The 17,638-nt window shown below is 34.6% G+C and overlaps 1 long non-coding RNA gene across 1 annotated transcript in view; it reads right to left on the bottom strand.

The window, feature by feature from the left end:
* Positions 1-12,913, bottom strand: part of LOC141572821 (uncharacterized) — a 126,500-nt gene extending 113,587 nt beyond the window's left edge. Inside the window, exon 1 of the long non-coding RNA XR_012498311.1 lies at positions 12,806-12,913. This is a non-coding gene — a long non-coding RNA (uncharacterized LOC141572821). The remainder of the gene's footprint in view (positions 1-12,805) is intronic.
* Between the last annotated feature and the right edge of the window lie 4,725 nt (positions 12,914-17,638).

Below are 17,638 nucleotides of genomic sequence, written 5' to 3'. Positions count from 1 at the left end.
TTCCTTCCTTTGATCTTGTTTCACTGATATCAAACAGTAATCCACATTGGCTTTATACTGTCCGGAAAACTAGCTTGGGTTCAACTTGTTGATTTTGGTGGAGGCAGAAAGGAATGGTGCCAAAGAAGTGATGGGCTGATATTAGGCGGAATTCTCTGGAACAAGTATCCAGCATGGGAATGCTATAAAAGCCTCCTTGGCACTACTGGGATGTATATGTGGAATTCAGTGTCACAGGGTGGTAAAGATTGCCAAATATAGAGCCAGACCACCAAGGCTGGAACCTTGGCCATGGCTTAACTAGCCATTTGATCATGGGCAGGTTGTTAACCTGTCCTCAATTTCATCAACAGTATAACAAAAAAAAAAAAAATACCTACCTTCATAGATATGCTTATGTTATCACTTATTGTTTTATTTAGAACAATGCCTAGAATATAACAAGTGTTCAATAAATGTGAGGTATACACAGGTATACACAAGAGGTATCCATAAATACAAAATGATTGCCCTAATACCATAGTCTGGGTGCTGTGAAAAAATATAGTTTCCTTTAGCCCACATTTCCTTATGTAAGTTTCTTTCAGCTATATTTCTATTGGAATTATGAAGCTGGGCTACATTGCTAACCCAAAATTTAACATTGCTATTGGACATCACTCTAGAATTTGCTATTCTAAATGTATTGCGATATTCTAAATATGTTCTCTTTATGTTTTTTTTTAATTCCAAAATCTGTGCTATATATGAATTACTATAATTTAAATAATTCAGGTTACAATTATACTATAGTGAAAGAAACGAAAGCTTCTTGAATACACACTAATTTGAGCAATAAAAAGTAATCTTATTTTGGTATTTTCCTTTTCTACTTCCAAAGTCATTCTCTAGTAATATAAACACAAAAACTGTTTCCTGAAATGGCTTAATTCTGAACTGTCTGAGACACTGATTGATTGTCCCACATAAGAAATAATGGATTTCATTCTCATACTGTCTCTTTAAGACAGGTGTCTTTTGTTTCAGTTAAGACATAAACTAACTCTAGTGGGTCAAAATATGCTTAGAAGTTTCCTGTCAACTCCTGTAGTGAGTTTATTTAAAACTCAGAGGGGTAGTAGATTGGGGGAGAGGGGTTATCACTTTGTGAAGGGTATAAATGTCTAACTATTACATTGTTTTGTATACTTGAAACTTAAAACAACAACAACAACAACAACAAAAAACTGTTGAACTGATTTGACTGCGTACATAATATTTTTAGCTAAAGAACCAATTCCCAGAGTCACAAGCTCTCCAAGCTGGATAGGAACATTTCAATGAAGGCCTTAGTTCTTTAGTTCTCCCTCTATCCATGCCCTTTGCCCTGTATCCTTTTAGCGATTTTCCATTGTTGGCAGGATAACACTGTCTACCTCTTCACCCTGGGTTCAGCCATGTGCCTTGTTTTATTTGATAAAACATTTGTAACCAGATACAACACAAGCAGAGACTTGAAATGGGTTTGGGCACTGGGACTTGTGCGCTTGGGACCCTGCCATGTCCATCAACCCTTATCTGTCTGGGGAGGATGAGAGAAAAGAGGAGCAGAGCTGTCTTTCCAATTACTCCACCTAAAGGCAGCCTGTGTCAGTCAACAGTCAGCTGACCTCCAGCCTTGTGAATGACAGTTGTCTATCCAACCCTCAGCTAGCCCTAGACATGTACACATATTGTATGCCACAGATTTTGTAATAGTTAGTTTTGCACCATACTGTAGTAATATCTGATAGATTACAGCCAAATAACCACATGATTCAGCATTTTCCTTAGGCAGGTATGGCCACCTGAAATAATTTTATAACATGAATTACCCAAATCAGCCTGTGGGATATGAATAGGCACCCTAGCTTGTTGATGCACGGAGAAGATAATACAAAACTCTGCAAAGACTTGTATTTTTTAAAAGGTTATTTCATGGATTAACTCTTCTGAGTACTGCAAGGTGTAGTATTTAAGGCTCAAGCAGCAGTTTGAAAATCATGGCTATCAATACATAGGTTTTTTTAACATATATTGTGTTATAACATAGCTGATATTATTTCTGTAGTTTGAAATTAGACCCAAAGTCATCCTTATATTCAAATTTAAGATATAAAGTATGTATAAATGTCAAACGATTATCATGATCAGAATGAATAAAGCACTTCAATATATAGATGCAATTTTACTCTCCACACCTGGATCATGATTTTAGATTTCCATATATGCATTCACTTAGTGCTTTATCAAGGACACACAGACATTTTTCCGTACTACATTAAACTTCAAAGACAGCATTTTATTATTACTTATGCAGAGCACATAATGCATATAGAATAGAAGGCCACCTGTCAAGTGTGACTTAGAAACCTGACAATACCTGAGACTGGTCCTGAATATCTCTCCTATTGTCTTATTATAAAGCTTGAAATTATACCTATTACAGTCCCTCCTTTGGGTAAAATCCCTGCTCTTTAAAAATTCCTTAACAATATTTCTGCAAAAATAAGAGAAAAAAAAATGAACTCCTTAGCCCCTGTTTGCATATTAACAGGCATCTTTTCATCACCTGGTGTGGTAAATAGAACGGTGGCCTACCAAAGAAGTCTACGTGCACATCCAGACCTGGGAATGTTATGCTACATGGCAAAGGGGAGTTAAGGTAGCCTATGGATTAAGATTGCTAATCAGCTGACTTCAAGAGAGAGAGAATATCTTACATAGTTTACTTGGCTGAATCCAATACAATCACAAGGGTCCTAAAACATTGTAGAGAAAGGCAAAAGAGTCAGGGTCCTTGCAATGCAATGCCAGAAAGACTCAAGCAGTCATTACTGGCTTTGAAGGTGGAAGAAGGGCATGAACCAAGGAATCCAGCAGGGCTGTTGCAGATGGCAAAAGCAAGAACACAGAGTCTCCCTGAGAATCTCCAGAAAGAAATATAGCTCTGTCAACACCTTGATTTTAGCCCAGTAAGACCCATTTTGGAATTCTGACCTCCAAAAGTGCAAGATTATAAATGTGCGTTGCTTGATGTATTAAGTTTGTGGTAATTACTTCGCAGCAAGATGAAACTAATACACATGGGGAAGGGTGGAAAACCTAAGGGGAAAGTTCAAAGTTTAGTTAACAGTCGGCAAAGATGTGTGAGAGGGTCAGTAACATTGGCAGAAATCTGAGAAAAGTTCTGAACTGTTGTCTGTCATCAAGGCCAAACCCAGAAAGGAGTTTAGCGTGGCTTTGGGTGGTTATTTCATGTAGTGTTTCTAGGAAGATGAACAACAAAAGAAGAAAGGGTGGTGCTGAATGCGTACGAAGTTTGACTGAATAGGGGGGAAATATTAAAAAATTATACTTACTAGGCACTATTGTTGGAAATGGAACTTAAATCACACACACACACACACACACACACACACACACACACACAAATACAGACACACATATGTACACCCACCAGGTTTTTAAATATATTGATTAAACTAACGGTGCATTTATTTTTTAAAAAGGCTATAATATATCTTTATAATCTACGAAGTCCAGCAGTGTTTATGAGGCATATATTATGTATTGCAATGAGATAGCGCAGCTAAAAAATAATTTTGAAAGATAGATACTGCTATGCTTCTGATTTTTTAGGTTATAAAATTAAGTTCAGGAAGGTAGAAGAACTCTTCCAAGTTTTCACAATTGTTAGCTGGAAAAGCCAGGCTTCAAATCCAGGCTTGCTGACAGCTCTGTTTCATCCAGGGGAATCTAATTCAATTGTCCATAGACACAAATCAATGGGCCTGGGTATTTGAGAAAGGATACCCTTCTTTTTACTAATATCTAATTGAAATTAATGTATTTTCCATTAATGAATCGAGGCGACAACTCACAGGAGTATTATGAGTACCTATAATTTTGTCATTACTAAAAATGACAGGTTATTTCATATGACTTTAAAATTATTGCAGAGATCTCAAATATAACTTACCTTTACCGCTAACTGAAAATGATGGGAACCATGTCTGTACCTTATTATTTAATGCATTATTAAAGATTCATGTTATTATATCACAGACTTATGTTTTGACATTGATTTCCATTTTCTTCATAGTTTTATATTTTAATTTATGCTTGTACATATGCATATGTTATTATTATTAATTGCTATCTTCATTATTCTGAGAGTGATCACTAGGCTTTACCAGGCTTCAAATGCATCCATGCCAAAGACATAAAATGATCAGAAGCCACACTCATCAAGTTGTCTTTCTAGCATGTTACTTGATTATTATGAAGATGTTACCTTATACTAATTTATTATTTTTTTGCTTACTTGGTTCATTATACTACAAAATGAAAATGTTTCAATAAAATATTTCTTAAATACAGTCGTAGTTCTATTTGGACTTTTTGTTTTGCCTTTGACTATTCAGTTATATGTATATAAATTACCTATTCATTGTTATCATGCACATATAAAAAACTGACAATAGAATATGCATCTGATAAAATAGATACTAAACGAAACTCTCCAGACTCATTTTTTCAATCTAAATAAGTACAATTTATCACTGTCCATTGGAAATTGTAAACATATGAAGGAAGACACATAGTAATAAATCCATATCAGAGATTAAATAGCACATTTCACATGAGAATGACAATATGATTGAAACTTTGGCGATGGAAATTTTCATAGCTATCTACTTAGTGACATTATAATCTCCTCTTCTTTTTCCCAAATATAGTAAAATAAGCAATGGATGCCTTGATTTATATGACATCGACTATCCTGATAGCAAATGTTTAAACGTCGCCTAGTAATGCAGAACAAATAATGTTTGATAATGGACCTACAGCCACTTAACCATTAGTCAGTCTCAGTTTAGAGAGATTCTTCTTTAGTTCCATTGCTCTGCTTTAAAGTCCTTTCAATGAATAACTTCATGCCAAAAATGCCCCATAGAAACTCAGCTCTGGTCTCCCTCTATCACAGGTAAGTAAACAATTCATAGAAACCCTGGTTACTACATAAAGAAATTGGACAATGCATGTTTGTTTTCACTTGGCAAGCTGAGATTACCATGAAATTGGCCAGAAATGTTATTTAGATTATTTTTTTGTTGTTGTTCCTCTCTTATTTTCCAATGCTCATAAAAGATAAATGCGGAGAAAAATGGAAAGTGTCCAAAGAAAAGACAGAAAAATGATTAAAGTGGGATGATTTATGAACAAAGATTAGAGGAACTGAACCTAGTCCAGCACAGGGAAGAAAAGTGAATAACTGTTTTCAAGTATACAGTGAATAGTTATTATGTAAACACTGATCAGCTGACATCAATGGACATAGTTCTGTAGTGTTTCCGTTTAAGTATAAAAATATACTACTGAGGGAAATTCATCCTTCATAGCCCTCGCCACCCATTTTAGCATGCTTTATAAACAGAAGACATGGTTCTGTTGCCCCTTGGAGACACTGACCACTGACAGGATTCACTGGAAGGGATTCATGCAGAGGAAAGGACTGAGGATGTTGATTGTATGAGGCAGAATAGCTTTGGTTGCACCCTGATTTAACTTGGCAAAAGTATTAGTATCCCTACTACTCAGAAGTGTATTACATGACCATGTCAAAATCAATCAATGGAAAGGAAAATGCATATCCCATTGTTGATTTATACTTATATATGAGTCACCCTCTACTTGTATGCAGGTTGTGCAGTGATGGATCGATCCATTACATTTTTACTTTTCTATTAAAGAGGAGGAAGAGAAAGTTACAATCTTAAAAACCGTGAACACTGGCTAAGTAGTTATTTATAAACAGAAAATACGGGCAAAGTGGTGGCTATAAAACATACCTTTCTTCTTGCTAGAAATATCTTCTAATAAAACTTAGAGATTTTTTAATTACATTTCTACCAGGTAACAGACAATGCTCTAATTATTATAACTACATTAACTCATTTAATCCTCACCATTACCCTATGAAAGGGGTACCATTATTATCTCAATTTCACCAAGGAGATACATGAGGAACAGAGAAGTTAAGTAAGTTGATCCAAGTCACAAATTAATAAATACCAGAATCAGGACTTGAGCCCACGTAACCCCAAAAGTCAAAGACTCTTTAAGACTCTAAAGTAAGAGACTCTTAAAGACTTACTGTGTTACATATTGAATAATATGTAGGCATATTCATTTACTGGTCTTACATTTTATGTAGAATTTCAAACTAAATAGTTGGGGAGATAAAGATCCCTTGGTTTTTGAAGTTTGAAGTAAGGCTTATTATTTTGGACTAATATTTTTTTGTTTCCAAAAGTTAAAAGAGATGTACAAACTGTAAGAAACATCTGCAATAGAGCTTTAGGGACCTACCAAGATAGTGAAGACTTGATGATCTAGAATCTAGAAACGATCCTAGGAAGGAAGTCCGGAATTTATGAACTTTATTTCATGGAGGGTATTTTCTGATCCCAGAGTGGGAGGAGAAGAGGCTGAGAAGTCAAGATGCCCATTTAAAAGCCATATTGGACAAAAGGGATAAAGATGGGTGTCCAGGGCCTGGCGGGTATGTGTGGCTCTAGTGGTATCAGACAGACTATATTCTAGGAGTTAACTAAAACAAGAAATTACACAAAGATGCACAGGGATTGTACTGTAGCTGCAAGTAACCTCAACTCCTGAAATTGGGAGAAGAGGATCCTAGAGAGCTCATGTTACAAGGCACCAGGTACAAGCAAAAGAAAAACGCTAGAAGAAGACATCATTCCATTGAAATATAAAGTTATTTCTATAATAATTTTGAAAATACAATGTTGAGTAAACTGTATAAAAAATTAGCAGGCAAATAAGGAATAAACCAAATGAAACAGAAAGAGCGGAAACCACAGAGAGTAATAGAAACAATACACGGGGGAGCAGATAGCCACTGATATTTGGAACACAGGAGACAGGTTTAATAGCAGATTAACACAAATGTATCGGTTTCCCATGGCTGAAGAACAAATTACCATAACTTCTGTGGATGTAGAATAGCACCCAACTATTATCTCGGAGCTCTGTAGATGAGAAGTCTGGGTACAGCATGATTCAAATAGATCTTCTGCTTAGTCTTGAAAGACCAAAATCAAGGTGTAGTCAAGCTGTGTTCCTTTCTGGAAGCTCTGGGGATGAATTCACTTCCAAACTCATTCAGGTTGTTGGTTCAAATTCCATTCCTTGTGGATGTAGGACTAAAGAACTATTTCCTGGCTGTCTGTCAAAGGGGTGTTGCCCAAAGGTCCTTGAGGCCCATGTGGCTCTCGATAATTCAGAGCCAGCAACAGCAGGTCAAATCCTTTTCACACTTCAAACCCCTTGACTTCCTCTTTAGCAGCATCACTCTTCTGCCTAATCTCTCCTATCTCAGACAGAGAAAGTTTTCTGCTTTTAAGGGTTTATGTGATGAGATTGGCCCCACCAGAAAATACAGGATAATCTCTTTATGTTAAAGTCCATAACTTGATTTCCATCTGCAGAGTCCCATTTGCCATGTGATGCCAAGTAGGCACCAGTTCCAGGGATTAAGGTGTGGACATTTTAAGAAACCATTCTCCTGACCACAGCAACCAAAGGGGGAATTATTTTCAATAGAAAATATGCACACGCAATTTTAGAAAGACAAAAGAATGAAAATGTGAATCAGGGCTACATGGCATAAGGCAGAGAGTGTCACAAACATTCAATTAGATTCCTACAAGAAGACGAAGGAGAAACAATATTCAAAGACATGGTGACTGAGAATTTTCCAAGCTGAGAAAAGGCATCAGGCTACGCTTAAACGTAAGCAAAGGAAAGAGAAGGGAAACTACGTGTAGACACAATGCAGTAAGACTATTCACGAGACAATTTTAAAAGGAGACAGAGGAATAAGAGATTTACATTCAGGGGACAAATATAATACTGTTGATTTTTCTGCATAAAGAAATATAACTGAAGACAGTAAAACAACTGCATACTAAAGCCAAATAAGATACCAGCAGGAGTTTGCAGTAAAGGTTAATTTAAGGAGTTGGCACTAAGTCCGGAGATACAGGTAAGCCAGTGCTCTCAAAAGCCTGGCTCCCCAGTGACTTCTATAGTTGGGTTATATAAGGGAGAAATCATTAATCATGCTGACTATGGGAGCTGGGGTCGGGGGCCCTACTGATTGGTCAGGGCTAAGGCAGGGAGCGATTGATCATGGCTGTGGATCCTGGTGACAGTCATGACATCATTCCGTCTGGTTTCCAGGGGATGCGGTCTCTGGGGCCATTCTGCTTTCATGCAGTCTGAAGCTGAAACATAACTAAGGCCAAGGTGTTATCTTTGTTTGACTAAAACCTTCTTCTGGTTTGAGGTTTGGTTATTGTATCTTGATAATGATTGACAGACCTGAAACTTTATTCTTAAGTTAATTTGGTGTTGATCAGAACCCAATGTCCGAAGGGCTTAATGATTAAAAGGAGTGGATATACAGTACATGTTACCTACAGATAGGAGGATCTGAGGAAAGAATGCAGGTGAGTTATGTAGTTCTGTCAGGCTAAACAAAGCTAGCTTGGATTAAAGCAGAATGCATGCTAACAAAATGAAGTTCATGTGTTGTAGCACCAATCTAGGTTTTCAAATACAGCAAATATCTTCAAAAACAAAGGTAAAATCTCTTTTTCAACAAAAATATGGATAAGTAAATCCTGATGTTGAGTAAGATCTGTGATATGAGGTTGATTTGCAATATAATCCTATTATACAAGGCCAAATCTATTTATTAAAAAAGAAGACTGAGGAAATTAAAAAAGATAAGAGAATAAATGAGACAAAATAAATATGAAATAAACATGATCAACAAAGCCTAAGTTGATTCTTGAAAGGATTAAAAAAATCAATAAATTCTTGATGAAACTGAACAGAAACAAAGAAAAACTGCACAAACAATAAACTTTAGCAATAAAAGTGGTAAGATCAATATAGTTTCTACAAATATTTAAAATATAAAATAAGGATATTATGAATAATTTTAAGTAAATTTGAAAAATTGGAGTCAAAGGCCTAGGAAAAAACACATCCTATCAAAATTGACAGACAAATAGAGAAAAAATGCATATCTTATACTTGTTAAAATTATTAAATTTAATAATTATAAGCCTTCCCACAAAGACAACTTCAAGCCTCCAAGCTCATGTAGCCTCACTAGCAAATCCTATCATACATCTAAAAAGACATATTGCCTATTTTATACTTATTTCCAGAAAATAGAAAAAAGTGGAAACACTATTTTACCCATTTTATAAGACAAGAAAAACTTTGATATAAAAATCTCTTAAGGATATGAGAAGAAAGTGACACTCAGACAAATCTCTCTATAGACCTAGATTCAAAAATCCTAAAGAAAATATTAATCAATATTGGAAAGATAAAAAGTTTATTTAGAAACATTAGTTGCATTTCTAAAAGTGATGACAACATAAATTAAAAAAAAATATACCTCTTATAATTGATAGACATTAATGTGGACATGTACTATATGCCATAATCACTGACTAAAATTCTTAATTTTTAAAGATATCAGTTGTCCCTGAACTGATTGCTGCAAAAATAACAGTTTCAATAACAGCACTAAAGGTTTTTTTTTTGTTTTGAGTGGCAACTGACATGCTGATTTTAATATGATTATGGAAATACAAAGTGAAGAATAGCCAAAACATTTTGGAAGAAGAATGAGAGAGAGGATTGGCTATAAACGATACTGACATTTTTTTTTTCTTAGTTTCAGGTGTACAAAACAATGTAACAGTTAGACATTTACAGCCCTCACAAAGTGATAACCTCCCTCCCCCAATCTACTGCCCTTCTGACATCATATATAGTTGTTACAATTCCACTGACTCTATTCCCTGTCCTATACTCCATATCCCATGACTATATTTACATATATTTAATATATAAACTATATTTAAAACTTGAGTAATTTGGAAGTGTCCATTGGCTCAGGGATTGACAGAGAGACATGAAATAAAACAGAGCCCAAGAATAGGCAAATGGACATATAAACACAAGGCAGCATTGCAAAATAGTGAGAAAAGACAAATCTTTACATGTTGTTTTGACAATTAGATATTCCTTACCCTCTATCCCCAAAGGAAAACAACAACAACAACAACAACAACTTGACCCTACCTCAACATTAAAAAAAAGAAATCAATTCCAGGTGATTATAGATGTAATATAAAAGCAGTATAAAGCTTTTAAAATATAATATAGAAGGCTATCTTTATGATATAGAGTCAAAATATTTTTTAAGGCAGATACAATGTTACCAAACATAAAGGAAAGTATGATTAATTATACTGTACTAAAAATAAGAATTTCTATTTATCAAACGATACCATTAAAGAAGTGAAAAGGCAAACCAAGAGTAAGTAATGATATTTCTGACACATATAATCAACAAATGTCATCTAAGGAAATAATTTATGAGGAACTCCTCCAAACCAACCTACCCAAAAGAAAAATGGATAAGAGACTTGCACAAGCTCTTTACAATGGAGATTTCCAAATGGAAATGCGCTTGATCTAATTAGCCAATAGGATATGTTCAGTCTTAGTAATAATAAAATAAGTGAAAATTAAATCCATAAAGCAATACCACTATGCACTAACAACAATTGCTCAGAGAGGAAGTTATACAGCAGAGACCCACCTACAATTCTACTGGGTAAGTAACTTAGTCTGACCATTTTGGTAAACAGTTTGGCAATTTATATTTTCTATATTTGGTGATACTCTTATGACCCAGAAAATCTACTCCTAATTATATACTCATCAGAGATGCCTGCACATGTGCTCAGAACAACATGGATGATTCTCTGCAACGTAACACTGAGTTAAAACATAGGCGTAATATGCCCATATTATATAAGTCCATTCATTTTAGCTTTTATGGGCACATGCTTAAGAAAAAAAAAATTGTGCTAATCATCAAGAAAGTAACTAGCACAGAATCAGAGTAAAAGTTCTCTTTTAGGGGAAAGAAATGGAATAAATAGTGATTGTGAGGAAAATAAGGGGGGGATACTTCTAGTATACAGATAACTTTGCATTTTCTTGACATTGTTGGTGATTACTGTTATCTTTGAAATAGGATGTTGAGCATACATTTCTTCATGACATTTTATGGGATATACATATCTGTATATGCTATCTATCACAATATAAAGGAACAACAACAACAATAACAACAAAACCATGGAGCTAGCCATATCCTATTAATGAAAATAAATTTAAATAATGGTGGGGGTTTGGTTTACAACTGTGGAATGTCATGTCTCAGTGGAATCTAGGAACTCATAAAATCAATATCTCTTAACGGTCAGAAAGTTATGTGCTTTCCAGTGAGTATTGGTTCTCCATCCTTGAAGTAACTGTATATAGAAAAAACGACTCCTTTTTCTGCTCTGCTTTATTTCAGGATTATTTAAATCATGTTGATTGAACCTTTGCACATATTCTAGATTGAAGAGGTATTTTCCTATAACAGGATGTTGAAAGCTCTGCTTCTCCCATTAGACATTTCTCATTTACCTTTTATTTTGACTGTTTTCCCTCAGCAACTAAACAAATACTGGTATTTTTTATTCCATTGGTGGGAACAGGTCCTTTAAGCTATGACTTACTGATTTTACACCATCACTGTGGGAGTTTAATAGATCCTGTCAGTAAAACTGTCCTTCATCTTGAATATGTTTGACTCTGTGAATGAGTAGGTGTCAACATTGATTTGTCTGTTATCCTAAAAGGATTTATCCCTGTACTGTCTTCCTTCTGCTTGTAGCACTTGCTTCTACCCAGGTAGAACAACGGTGACTTTTACATAAACATAGTTTATTTGGCATTCACATTATATTAATGTAAAGTAAATGCACAGTGGGAAAGGAATAGATCCAGGGGATTCAGTAAGGACTCACAGTGTTGGCATGAAAAGATGCCTGAATGATACATAAGGTCTGCTACAGGAACCACGTGAGACGCCTCTGATGCCTCCTGCCACTTGGAGACACACTCTTACTTAGGGCCTCCATTCTAGTGGAAAATCTTGAAGCTGGAAGCATGCACAGAAAATGTAATGAGCTCAGAGTTGGCAGACTCCATATGTGTCAGGAAAACTTGTAAATAAGACCCTACAGAAACAGTGGCATGCAGGTCATTGACACCTACAGTTAATGGTGTTTGGGGATAATGAAAAGTCTGACAACACATACTTAAGTGGAACTTGACATTAGTGAAATTTTACCCTCAGTTATATTAGAATAATCAAAAGATCTAGAAAGAATATTACTGACTTAAATGTATGTCTCATAGCATTATATTAGGGATGCCATAACAGAATGCAGTCATGCACCACTTAACGATGGGGATACATTCTGAGAAATGTATGGTTAGGGGATTTCCTCCCCGTGCAAACATCATTGAGTGCACTTACACAGATCTAGATGGTCTAGTCTCCTGATGTACTTGTATGTGCTATACTTGCATATGACTGGCAGCACCGCAGTATGTTCACACCTGCATCCCCACAGACATGTAAGTACTGTGTTGTGCTATGATGTTACGATGGCTATGACATCACCAGGTGGTGTGAATTTTTCAGTTCCATTATAATCTTATGGCACCACAGTTATGTATGTGGTTAAGTTGTTAACCAAAACATCGTTATGTGGCCCATGACTACAGACTGGGTAACTTAAGCAACAGAAATTTATTTTCTCACAGTTCTGAAGGCTGGAAGTCCACGATCAAAGGGCTGCTGGCATGGATGGTTTCTGATGAGAACTTTCACCCTTGGCTTAAAAACAGTGGCATTCTCTTGTTTCCTCACAGGGCTTCTTCTCCATGCATCGTGTGAAAAGAAAGAGGGATATCTGATGTTTCTTTTTCTTTTTATCAGGACACCAGTTGTATTGGATTAGGGCCCCACACTTATTACCTCATTTAACCTTAAATATCTCTTTAAAGGTCCTGTCTCTAAATATATTGCCACATTGGGGGTTAGGATTTCAACATACAAATTTTAGAGTGACAAAACTCAGTCCATAACACCTAGAAACAAGAATAACAAGAATTCTTCATGCATGTGAATTATGGTTAATATGGTAATAGATTTCAATTTTTATTAATATAATTTTTTTTCAAGTTTTTTGTGTGTATTTACTGACAGAAAACATCAGAGAAAATGTTTCCCAAGCAGTTACTTCTACAAATAAAAAACAAGATCATTTGATATCAACTGGCTATTAAGAGAAGGTTGTCCCAGGGTTTCCAACCATAAACTAGGCTCAGAGAAAAATCAGAAACAATACATGAGTTTTTCTTTCCTGAATTGAATGACAGTTTTATGATGTAACTCAGCTGAAGTCAATAAACTGCGGTTCACCACAATATCACTGATTTTCTTATCTCTTTTTTGTTTGCTTTTTAATCTACAAGTATGACAGCTACTTATCATATTCTCAGTGCAATCAAACTTGGCATTTTACCATAGGCCAAGTAATTTTCAAAATATTGTGCTTTAATGTAGAATTTTAAAGCTGATATTAAATACGAACAAACCAGAATACTGTTCAAATATTGCATGGAAGACAGTTCTATGGAAAACAGAATTTAAAATCACAGTGCTTGATAAATTATGGTTTCAAGCAAGAAATGTGAAATAGTATGGTACAATTAAATGACATTATCAATTACCTTATTTTATTTTATATTTGGGAACCTAATCTGCATTATTAAATGTTATTCATTCTTTAACAAATATTTATTGAGTACTCATTATATGTCAGATATGTTCTAGATATTGGAGCTAACAAAAAAGTAAAGAAAACAAATTCTCTGACTTCCTGAAGCTAACATTGTATTTTTGAATAATAACTGATATATTATGATTGGTAACATGGAAAGATAGAATTAAACTGTAGGACTTGTTCCCTAATATAAATGAATTTTAAGGAATAATAGATGAAAGTAAATGACTTTAACAATATTTTAGGCACTGTCTAATCAAGTACATCTGTACTAAATATGAATATTATATTTTTAAATAGCATACATGATATGTGTATATCATACATACTGCACAAAACTCAAGTTAACTACAGGCTCAGAATTTAGAACTAATAATCCCCTAGCGATGATCTACTTCAACTTTTTTGAAGTACAAACTGTTTATCATCCCTAGGAAGAGGACATTCGCAACTTCTTCAAAATACTGAGTGACATGTAATTAACTCATAATTTCCTGGGGAAAATTATTTAAAAGTTATTTTAAAAATATTACAAATAGATTTTCCAATTATTAAATGAATTTATGCTCAAAGATTAAAATATTACATGAAAAAATGTGAAGTAATGGATTTTATTTAAAAAATCACCCATAATTCCTCAAGAAAAAAACAATTGCATTTCCATATATCATAATGGATCTTACATACATATATACACAAAATTTTGTTTTTATAAAAATGTAATCATGATATTCATAGATTTTAAAACCCTTTTCTCTTTTAAAATATTTTAAAATTTCCTAACATATCAATGATGTAACCAGATAAATATTTTGAGTGGTTTATGATTTCATTTTTTATAAAACATATTAACTATATTCCTTTAAAAAGAAGACTTTGGGTACAATAAGCAGTTTTCCTATGGTTACTTTTTTGTGCTTATCTTTTTTATATTTTAGCTATTAATTTTCTTACTCATTTCTTGGAAGTAAAATTAGTCTTAATCAAATTAATTTACTTTAGAGTTGTATTATTGACATATATATATATTTTTTTAATATACTAGTTTTAAAACCTGTCAGTATTTTATGAGAGTATATTTTTTCACATCCTAAAGTATATAGTTATATTTTGACAGTTCACTGACATTTTCAGTTTTCTCTTCAATGAATAGAAAACTCATTCAATTTAATGATTTTTTTTTTCTTTTTCACTGGAAATGCGCTTACGATATATAAAATAACTTTATATTCCATGTGGTTAATCTTACTCTTATTGTGTACTATAAACCACTTATTGTTATTCTATAAAACAATTCAATACATGATTGGGCAAATTACTACTATTTTTTTTCAATATAGCTGCTTTGCCTATTTCTCCTTTAAAAATTATTTTATAAATATTGAAATCCTATTGGAATTATTTTTGAGATAATATTAAATTTATTTATTTGGGTAGAATTGACACCTGCATGATATCGAATCTTCTTACAATTTGGTGTGTGTGTCAAATATACATATACTTTTATTATATGTATCTATATATATATATATAGATACCAAACCCACAATCTCTCTGAGTTATGAGATATGCCTGTATCTTTGATTAAAAAAATAATGTATATGTATGTATGTATTTATGTATGTATATATGTATATATAGATATATCTTTCTATATATGTATCTATCTATAGAGATATATATCTATACATACACACATACATACATATATATATTATTGTTTTAATCAAAGATACAGGCATATCTCATACCTCAGAGAGATTGTGGGTTTGGTTCTAAGTCACCCCAATAAAGCAAGAGGTAATCTTTTTGCTGGTGGAGAGCCTTGCCTTCAATTTGTAAAAAAGTCAACATCTATGAAACACAATAAATTGAAGAATGATAAAACCAGGTATTCTTCTACATTGCAGGAGAAATCAGAGTGCATCTAATCTGCTGAGGTCTTTTGGGAAGAAGAGGATGATTTGGGGCCATGATTTGAAGAATGAAAGGATTTACTTTGACAGACAAGATTCAGGGACATGACAAATTTTAAGTCACAGAAGTTGTAAATGCATATCAAGGCCCTTCTTTGACCTACTTAGCAAATCCCTTCTTGTGTATGATGAAGGCAAAAGCTAATGTAGTTAAGATTATTGAAAGGTTTACTTTCCTTATGGTAAGTCTTCAGACAGACGTGGCAACTAAGGTATGAATTCCAATGTATGTTAGAATATCAACAAAGTAGGTTCAGCTGAAAACTGAAAATACATGACATTCTAATGTTTAACCAGTAATTAAAAGTTCTGAAATATCTGTATGTGTGCCCCTGTTCTGAAACATGGCTAGAAACATCTGAAGTTAAGAGGTCAAAGGGAGTGAACTAACTCTGTATAACTAAACAAGAAAGCCCAATATAAAAATGGGCAAAAACTTGAACAGGCAGTTTACAGACACTCAAATTGCCATAGAACACATGAAAATGGGTTTAACTTTAAATCATCAGGGAAATGTAAATAAAAATAAAAATAAGAGGTTTCAGATTTTTGTAATGGTGGAATAGGCTGTCAAATTAAACTTCCTGCAGTCAAGTATAAAGCCTGAAAAAATTACATTTGAAGGCACTGTAATGTCACCAAAAGAAGGCAGATTTCACTTAGGGAAGTTTAGGGGTTATTAGCTTTTTGCCCAGGGTCACTCTGTAATGCAACAGAGGCAACAGAAACAGAGACTTAAGGATTTGAGGTATTAGTAAACAATGGGCTAGCACAGTAGCCCCATTTTCAGTGGAATATCCTGCAATATAGAGACTTATAGCCTAAAGAGATACTTCCACTTGCAAAGGGCACGGAAGTAGAGCATGTGATCTTGCTAGGCAGCTTTCAATGCAGCCTATTGGCTTGGGACCACCAAAAGGAGGCTCATTTGCAGGTTAGCCAATATAAACAATCCAGTAGAATGCCTAGATAAGGAATTTACTGCTTCCAATCCCCAAAAAGTTCAGTAAGATGGTGGGCGTTCATTTTGGTAGCTGGGATCAAGGAGATAGCAGTCTTTCCTGGATTGCTGGAAGGACCTTGCATAGGGATTCCACCCACGTAACCCCAAGAAACTACTTGGTGAGCAGACTCCTTAATTTTGTCTGGGTTTATCAGTCACTCCTACTGCTAGATGTATGATAACATCCCCTCAAGGCCTTCAGACTGAAGTTCTAAGTTGCAAGTCAACAGGGTTTCATCTATATACTGAAATCATTGGACATTCAGAAGTGTCCCATATCCTGACCCATCCACTGGAGGCAAATAGCAAGGGAGTTTAAATATCTGTTGGAGAGAACTGAACACATATAATAGAGGCCACATCACATCAATATGTAGAAAATAAGGCATTGGCAATGTCTGAGACAGTGTACCAACTTCCATAAGTCTGTGGAATGGATTCAGTTATATTCACAAGACCTAGAAGAGCTGGGACAGTAAGAACAAGGGAATTCAGTTCGTGAAAACCCCATATAAGCCTGCATCTCCTGTTGCTCTTTAATTGGCATATAGGGACATCCTCAACCCTGCTGCTTTTAAGTCTATAATCAAAGTAGTGATTCCTCATCTTCTCCAAATTTTTTTCTGTTGGACAGCTGGGAGGAAACGGGAGGAATTATCAGCAAGAATCTCTATGTCTCAGTACAACTTCACAGCACGCGAACCTAACCAATTTAGCATAACCCCTCTGTCACTTTTGGAATGGAGAAGAACAAGCATATAACACATTATTTTCTACTGTATGTTGAGGTTTAGAAGCTAAAACTGCAGTGCATGGAACGGGCCCAA

Source organism: Rhinolophus sinicus, linkage group LG07, assembly GCF_036562045.2.
Source record: "Rhinolophus sinicus isolate RSC01 linkage group LG07, ASM3656204v1, whole genome shotgun sequence".
Taxonomy (NCBI): Eukaryota; Metazoa; Chordata; class Mammalia; order Chiroptera; family Rhinolophidae; genus Rhinolophus; species Rhinolophus sinicus.
The sequence above is the reverse complement of the archived record's forward strand: the minus strand, read 5'-3'. Positions and strand labels throughout refer to the sequence as shown.